The sequence below is a fragment of the Phocoena sinus genome, chromosome 1 (assembly GCF_008692025.1).
Source record: "Phocoena sinus isolate mPhoSin1 chromosome 1, mPhoSin1.pri, whole genome shotgun sequence".
Lineage (NCBI taxonomy): Eukaryota > Metazoa > Chordata > Mammalia > Artiodactyla > Phocoenidae > Phocoena > Phocoena sinus.
Genome location: NC_045763.1, coordinates 32,582,502 through 32,591,516, shown reverse-complemented (window position 1 = coordinate 32,591,516; position 9,015 = coordinate 32,582,502). Strand labels below are relative to the sequence as shown.

General features: G+C 44.7%; 1 pseudogene; it reads left to right on the top strand.

Moving 5' to 3' along the window:
* Positions 1–3,248: 3,248 nt before the first annotated feature.
* LOC116756105 lies at positions 3,249–5,312 on the top strand (annotated as a pseudogene).
* Positions 5,313–9,015: the final 3,703 nt, after the last annotated feature.

Sequence of the window (9,015 nt, the reverse complement as noted above, 5' to 3'; positions counted from 1 at the left end):
TTTTAATATACACCAAGTTTCCCAGGAACGCCATTTCCCTGTAATTGATGCAAGAGGGTGCTTGGTCTTGATTCGAAAATCAACAACATGGCTTCTCTCTGTATTTGAGATGCCACTCCAGTTCTCCTGGATCAGTCTGCATGTGCAGCTTTGGCAGACACAGTGATTCTAGGAACGGCTGCAAGCATCTGAGGATTCCATTAGGGCTTCTGGTGAAGTTGTGCAAAATTTTTGCATATTCAAATATATAATACTTTATACATTAGTTTCCTCTTCTTTTTCCTTGTAATACAGGAAATTCAATTCATTATTTTGAAATTATGTGTGTAGACTGCTTTGAGGGATATACTTCATTTGTCCCTCTCGACCCAATCTACTCTCTGCTCTACTGCACCCTGCTACCTGCCCCAGGAGGCCAACTTTCATAAATGACATCAACCAGCTCCCTTGCCCAGTGGCTTCCTGTGGGGTTCAGCCAAAGGGAGATACCACTCCCTCCTCTTGGTCCTTCAGGCCCAGGGATGGCAGACACATCCTCTAGTGCTTCCTCATTTCTTGTTGGTTCCCTTAACTTTGCCCAATCTTTGTCAATAATCCCTTCATAAAACTGGCCTTGATTGGACTCGGCTTGAGTGTGCCATCTGTTTCCTGCCAGACCCTAACTAATACAGTAGCTACATTATTTCTCAATTTCATTTCAGGACAGTAAAGGGCAAATTACAAAAGATTTGTTATAAAAAAGGAATAAATCCAGAATGTGGAACATTCTACAGGACAATTGAGCTGGTTTCTGCAATAAGTCAATGATATGAAAAATAAAGGGAAGAGGAGGACTGCTGGCAATGAATAAAGTTGAAAGGATAGGGAGCAAAATATAATGAGACATGTTTGGATCCAAGTTTGAACAAATCCACTGTAATAACACGTATCTGAGACATTAAGGAAAGTGTAATTATGGACTGGATATTAAATGATACCAAAGAACTATTTTAAATGCTGTTAGGTATGGTCATGGCATTGTGGTTTTGCAAGACAATGGCCCATGTCTTTAAGAAATGCATACCAGGGGCTTCCCTGGTGGCGCAGTGGTTGGGGGTCCGCCTGCCGATGCGGGGGACACGAGTTCGTGCCCTGGTCCAGGAGGATCCCGCGTGCCGCAGAGTGGCTGGGCCCATGAGCCATGGCTGCTGAGCCTGCGCGTCTGGAGCCTGTGCTCCACAGCGGGAGAGGCTGCAGCGGTGAGAGGCCCACGTACAGCAAAAAAAAAAAAAAGAAAAAAAAGAAATGCATACCGATCTTGCTTGAATTACAAAAGAAAGAGAGAAAAAGAAAAAAAGAAATGCATACTGAAGTAGGTAGGAGTGAAATGACTGGTGTCTGGGGATTTGTTTTCAAATCCCAGACTTCTGCAAAGAAAAATAGAAAAAGGGATAGATAAAGCAAATGGGGAGAAGTATTGTTAAATACTGAACCCAGGTAATAGATATATGGGAATACATTGTACTATTCTCTCCACTTTTGTTTGTATGTTTGACATTATTTATGATAAAACATTTAAAAAATAAATTAAATTAAATTAAAAGGGAGTATTGGATCTGATAGGGTTGAGAGCCATCAACCAAGTGTAGACAAGAGAAGAGGTCTGAGACTGGGTCCTGGGCACTTCAGGTAGAGGTTGGGAAGATGGGAGGAAAGCCCCAGAAGGGAAAAGAGAACAAAGAGAGAAGAGTGTCCCTGTGAGGTCAAATGAGTTTCAAGGAGGAAATGATCATCTGGGCTGTAGATAAGCAAGTAAGAGGGCAACTGACCACTGGACTTAGCAACATGGAGGTCATTTGTGACCTTGACAAGAGCAGTTTTGGTGTAATAGTTGGGGCAAAGGCTGACCGGATTAGAGTCCAATCATCCCTCTCTCCAGATACTGCTCTTTTCTCTGCTCCCTGTTACAGCACTCCCTGCGGCTAGGGTAAGTGGACTGGAGTGGGTTCAAGAGAGAATGGGAGTAGACAAAGTAGAGAGAGAGGATAAAGGCAATCTTTTGAGATGTGTTGCTATAAAGTAGATTAGAAAAATGAGACGGTACCTAGAAAAAAGCGTGCTGTCAGAGGAGGGATTTGGTTTGATTTTATTTTCTTTATTTCCTTTTTTTGGCTGTGTTGGGTCTTCATTGCTGTGCGTGGGCTTTCTCCAGTTGTGGCGAGCGGGGGCTTCTCATTGCGGTGGCTTCTCTTGTTGCGGATCATGGTTTCTAGGCACGTGGGTTTCAGTAGTTGTGGATCACAGGCTCCCGAGCACAGGCTCTGTAGTTGTGGCGCATGGGCTTAGTCGCTCCGCCGCATGTGAGATCTTCCCAGACCAGGGATCGAACCCATATCCTCTGCATCGGCAGGCAGATTCTTATCCACTGCGCCACCAGGGAAGCCCTGATTTGGTTTTTAAGACAGGAGATAACATGGCCTGTTTGTAAGCTGCTGAGAATGAATCATTAGAGAGGGAGTAATGGAAGATGTGAGAGAGAGAGAGATAAAACTATTGTATGACGAATGCGCTGGAATAAAGGAGTGCACATACTGGTGGGTAGGTTGATGTGTTGGTCGTAGAATGTAGAGGTTCTCTTTTGATTGCTTTTCTAATGAAATAAGAAGCAAGATCACCATTTGAGAGTGAGGGTGGAGAGGAGGCTTTGGAGGTTTGAGAAGACAGAGGGTGTGAGATAGTCAGTTAAGAGTGGAAGAACAAATGGACTTGGGAAATGAGTAGCATCACAGGCCCATTTATAGTGAAACTAGACACAATATCGTTGTGTCTTTTTCTCAACAATGTTGAGCCTGGGATTTGGATTTAAACAGGAATGTATCCAAGCAAGATCTATATAGAGGAAAGAGAGCAAGAAAGTAATGATAATGATGAGACCATGGACCCCGAGAGGTAAGTAGGCAAGGTGAAGGGCAATAAAAAGGTGGTAGGGTCAATGGGCTGGAGGTCCTGAAGAGGTTAGAAAGTTAATGGATTCACGATATTTAAGAGAGTGAGCCAGAAAGATAAGCGGTGATGGTCAATAAATGGGATGCTTTAAAATAATGAAAATACCAGTTGGAACTTTAAGATCGATGAAGATGTTTTTTAAATTAAATATATGGAAGTTTCATAGAATTAATAAGTGAATTTAAAAAGGCTACTGGATACAAGATCAATATACAAAACAAATGTATTTCTGTCGATACACACTAGCAAGAAACAATTGGAAAATGAAACTTAACAAAACAATACCATTGGAGCCGGTGTCCGGGGCCACTGGTGGGACGTGTCCAGCGCTTGGCGCAGCAGGAAGCAGCGACGATCTCGGCCTGAGTTCCCGGCGCCAGCCCGGTTCCTTTCCCGCTGCCGCCACGCTCAACTTCTTCACCATTTTCTCCAAAGGCGGCTCGTGCTCTGGTGATTCCAGGGCGTGAGCGACTCATGCACCCGGCTCATTAACGCGTTGATTCGTTCGGTACCGTGTTAGGAAAGGGGAGGTAACAACTCCTTCATCCATGAGGCACTCGCGCCCAGGTATAAACTGGACAACCAGTTTGAGCTGGTGTTTGTGGTAGGTTTTCAGAAGATCCTAATACTGACATACGCAGGCAAGTTGATAGACGCTGTGCACCGGCTGTTTTGTGACAAGTACCGCACTGAGATCCAACAGCAACGTGCCTTAAGTCTATTGAATGGCACTTTCAATTGCCAGAATGACTTTCTGCGGCTCCTTCGTGAATCAGAGGAGAGCGGTAAGGTCCGTGCTCCCACAACCATGAAGAAATTGGAAGATTCTGAAAAGGCCAAGAAACCTGTGAGGTCCATGATTGAGACACGGGGTGAAAAGCCTAAGGAAAAAGCCAAGAACAGCAAAAAAAAAAAAAAAAAAAAACAAGGGGACCAAGAAGGAAGGTTCTGATGGCCCTTTGGCTACCAGCAAAAAAGTCCCTGCAGAAAAGTCAGGTCTCCCAGTGGGGCCTGAGAACGGGATAGAACTTTCCAAACAGGAATTGATCCGCAGGAAGTGAAAAGAGTTCATTCAGAAGCATGAGATGGGTATGGAGAAGTCCGGCAAGTCCAGTAAGTCAAATGCTCCCAAGGAGAAGGGCAAAAAAGTGCCCGGGGTGTGGGCACTGGGTGGCTCTGCTAACAGAGAAGTCTTGGACTATTGCACTCCCACCACCAATGGAGCCCCTGAGGTGGCCCCAGCCGAGGGCATCAACTTGATTCGAGGGACTGGGTCTGGGAGGCAGCTTTAGGATCTGGACTGCAGCAGCTCAGATGACTAAGGGACTGCTCAAAACTCCATCAAACCTAGTGCTACCAAGGGGAACGTGGGTGGCATGTTTGGGATGCTGAGGGGCCTTGAGGGTTCCAAGAGCTTGAGTCGTGAAGACGTGGAATCTGTGCTGGACAAGACGCGTGACCATCTCATCGCTAAGAACGTGGCAGCAGACATTGCAGTGCAACTCTGTGAATCTGTGGCCAACAAGCTGGAAGGGAAGGTGATGGGGACGTTCAGCACGGTGACTTCCAAAGCAAGCTCTCCAAGAGTCCCTGGTGCAGATTCCACAGCCACAGCACTGTATGGACGTGCTCCAGGATATCACAGATGCCCAGCACCATCAGCGCCCTTACGTGGTCACTTTCTGTGGTGTGAATGACATGGGGAAGTCTATTAATCTTGCCAAGATTTCCTTCTGGCTGTTAGAGAATGGCTTCAGTGTCCTCATTCCTGCCTGCAATACATTTCGTGCCGGGGCTGTGGAGCAGCTGTGGACACACACCTGGCATTTGAGTGCCCTACACACACACCCCCCCTCCCCGAGAATCACGGCAGCCACACCATGGTGCAGTTGTTTGAGAAGGGCTATGGCAAGGATGCTGCTGGCATTACCATGGAAGCCGTTGCCTTTGCACATAACCAAGGTTTTGATGTGGTGCTGGTGGACACAGCTGGCCGCATGCAAGACAATGCCCCTCTGATGACTGCCCTGGCTAAGCTCATTACTGTCAATGCACCGACTTGGTGCTGTTTGTGGGGGAGGACTTAGTAGGCAATGAGGCCGTGGACCAGCTGGTCAAGTTCAACAGAGCCTTGGCTGACCATTCTATGACCCAGACACCTCGGTGCCCTTACCAAATTTGATACCATTGATGACAAGGTGGGAGCTGCTATTTCTATGACCTACATCACAAGCAAACCCATCGTCTTTGTGGGCACTGGCCAGATCTACTGTGACCTATGCAGTCTCAAGGCCAAGGCTGTGGTCGTTGCCCTCATACAGGCTTAATGTGGCTCTTGGCCAATACCAAATCACCACTTCCCCGCAAAGCCCCCATCCCTGTATCAAGAATGTGCTCTAGAGCATGTGAGCAAATTGTCTTCAGCGTTGTTCAAAGGCAGAGTGACAGGAGCTCCGGGCGGGGGCTTGCAGCCCCTCCTAACCCCACTCCCAGTTCAGCCCAGCCTCCATCTGCAAGGAGGACCTAATCATGTTATAATCACTGCCCATTACCCGCCCCCATCCCCACGCTCCTCCCCCTTCCTACTCAGGCATCCCTTCACTCTGCCTACAGACTCGGTCTCATTACAGCTTTGACCAATGGTTAGAAGATCCAACACCAGAGCTTTGCTAGCTAAGTGTGGTCATGGGGACGTCCAAGCATCATCCCCAGCTCCATTAGATAAAGGGACTTCCACAGCCATCTCTGGGTCTTGAGTGGCACCTCTCCCTAGGATACACAGCTTTCAGGTCCCTGGGGCCAGGGACCCCCAGGGACTGTGGCACACTGTGGCAGTGTATGGCCTGTTCTTAAGTGCTGCTAATTTGAGGATGACCCCTGTCTCTGTTTACCCAAAGCATCAGCTAGGCCAGAGTGATGTGTTACAGATGAGTGAAAGAGGAGTCCCTGCTTCCCCCAGAGATAAAGGGAGCCGAGCTGCAGTGTTGCATTGGGCTTCTCAGCCTCCAAGATCTCCTCCCCCTTCAGGATTCCAGACATAACTTTGCATGTTCCCCTTCCCGGGAGAAAACCAACTGTCAGAGGCGAGACACATTGCCCCCTCCCCTTCTTCACCTGAGCTGGATCCTGGCTTTTCCTCATCCTCTTCTACAGTGCCTGGTAGACACGTGCTACGTTGAATACAGACCTTGTTAAGACTTGTCCTGTAGCTTGGTATTACAGATGTGCTATTAGTGCAATAAGGTGAAGGTTGTCTGCCCAGAGACATACATAATTTATATAAGAAAATAAATTTCATAAATAAAAAAATCAATACTATTTGTAACTGCATGAAAAATATTAAATACCTAGGAATAAATCTATTGAAAGGTGTGCAAGACCTTGACACTGAAAACTATAAAACTTATCTGGAGAAAAATTAAAGACTACCTCAGTAAATGGACAGATATTCCACGTTCATAAATTGGAAGACTCAATATTGTTACTGATTTTCTCTAAATTTGTCTATAGGTTCAATGCAATCCAATTAAAAGTCCCACAGGCCATGTGTGTAGTACGTGTGTGATTGTGTGTAAATTGACAAGGTGATAGCAAAATTTACGTGATAATTAAAGGACCTAGAATATCCAAGAACTCTTTTTTTTTGGCTGCATTGGGTCTTCGTTACTGTGCCCAGGTTTTCTGTAGTTGTATCTAGTTGTGGAGAGCCAGGGCTGCTCTTTGTTGCGACACGCGGGCTCCTCATTGCGGTGGCTTTTCTCATTGTGGAGCACAGGCTCTAGGCGTGCAGTCTTCAGTAGTTGCAGCACGAAGCCTCCGTAGTTGTGGCTCGCGGGCTCTAGAGCGCAGGCTCAGTAGTTGTGGCACACGGGCTTAGTTGCTCCGCGGCATGTGGGATCTTCCCGGACAAGGGCTCAAACCCGTGTCTCCTGCATTGACAGGCGGATTCTTAACCACTGCACCACAAGGGAAGCCCAGAATATACAAGAACTCTTGAAAAAAAGTTGGAAGACTTACGTCACCAGATTTCAAGATTTACTATAAAGCTATAGTAATTAATAGCAGGGACCTTTTGGAGCAAAAATAGACAAATACAATCACTGGAACAGAATAAAGAGTCTAGAATGGACCCACACGTGTATGCTCTCTTGATTTTCATCAAAGGTGTCATTGTAATTAAGTAGAGGAAGGATGGTGTTTTAATAAATGATATTGGAACAATTAGATGTATGTGGAGAAAAAAGAACCCTGACCCTTAAACTATACACAGAAAATAATTCTAAGGTGGATCATAGACCTAAATGTAAAAACTTCACCACTCAAACTTCTAAATAAATACATAGAGTTTTTTTGATATTGGGGTAGGTAAAGATTTCTTAGTCAGATCACAAAATGCACTTAGCTATTAAAAAATGGATAAATTGGACTTCAAAACATCTAATCATCAACAGATACCATTAAGAAAACAAATCAGCAAGGTAGAGACTGATAAATCATATCCAGAATGTAGAAAGAACCCTTACAAATCGTTAAGAAAAATACAAGCATTCAATTCAAAATGAGTAAAAGACTTGGAACAAGCATTTCACAAAGGACAAATGGCCAGTAATGTATGAAACTGCTTAAAATAATATCTCATCAAAGAATGCAAGTCAAAGCAACAATGAGATACTTGATACATTCAGAAGAAAGGATTTTTAAAAAAACCCGTCATCTAGGGTTGCTGAGGATGTGGACTAACTTGAATTTGCATATGTTATTATTTGGCAGATCCTTAAAAAGCCAGACATACATCTACACTATGACGCAACAATTCCACATGCAGACATACACCCAAGAAAGATTAGCTCATATGTCTGTCAGAAGTCTGGTACAAGAATGTTCACAGCAACTTTAGTCAACAGCCAAAATTGGACAAAATCCAAATATCCATCAACAGGAGAATAAAGCACTTGGTGATGTATTCACAAACTGAAATATTACCAGCAATAATCAAAATGAAAAAAAAATACTAGTACACAGAACAACACAGATAAATCTCAAAAACACTGTGCTAAGGCAAAGAAACCAGACACAGAAGAATACATACTATATGGTCCCATTCATAAGAAGTTCAAGAATAAGCAAAACTAACCTATGGTGACAGAAATCAGAATAGTCATTACCTCTGGTGGATTGGATATTGATTGAAAAAGGCACAAGGGAACTTCCAGGGAGATAGAAATGTTCTATATCTTGAACTGGGTGGAGGTTATGTGGGTGTATACATAGGGAAAAGTTGAGCTGTACAGTTAAGATTTGTGCATTTTCCTATATGAAATTTACCGTAATAAAAAATTTTTTTAATAAGGAGCTTCCTTTATAATTACAAAAGCAAATAAACTCATGCTCTTTACAGGAAATTAAAGCAACTAAAGGAGTGAAACCAAGCCTTGAACCCATTTCTGGGGACATGGGTCTATCTTCAACTCTCTGCAGGTTTGAGATGAGATTGAAGGAGGTTGTGTTTTGTGCAGACTCCAAAGACAGATCCAGGGTATGTGGGGGGCAAACCACAAGCACCCAGTTTCCATTTAGGATGAGGAATATCTTTTTTACACCTTTCTTTAGAAATAAAAAGACTGACTTGAACCATAATGAACCGTCTGCCAACGGCGTGTGTGAGCAAAATGCAGCCAGCCAGCCACAGGCGGAAATGTCGTTGCGGCATCCAAGCATCAGGTGGCAGTTGGGTTAGACAACCTAGTCTCTTCCCTTGTGGGCTGTGTTCATGGGTCCCTTTAAGAAATAGCAGGGAGTGGATCTGCATCTCGCCTGGGTGTTAACAGAAAAGACCAAACCCATCTGCTAGGAAACTAGCTCTGGAGTCTAGGCCCTGGTGGAAGTAAAGGGGAAGGGACTGACACAGGACAAGAGTCTTGGTCCTTCAGAAACTGACAATTCCGCTCAGAACTATAAACAATAAATTCTGGGGAACAAGACTTTAACAAGGAAAAACAAACAGGAAGCTATTGAAAAGATGAAAACCTG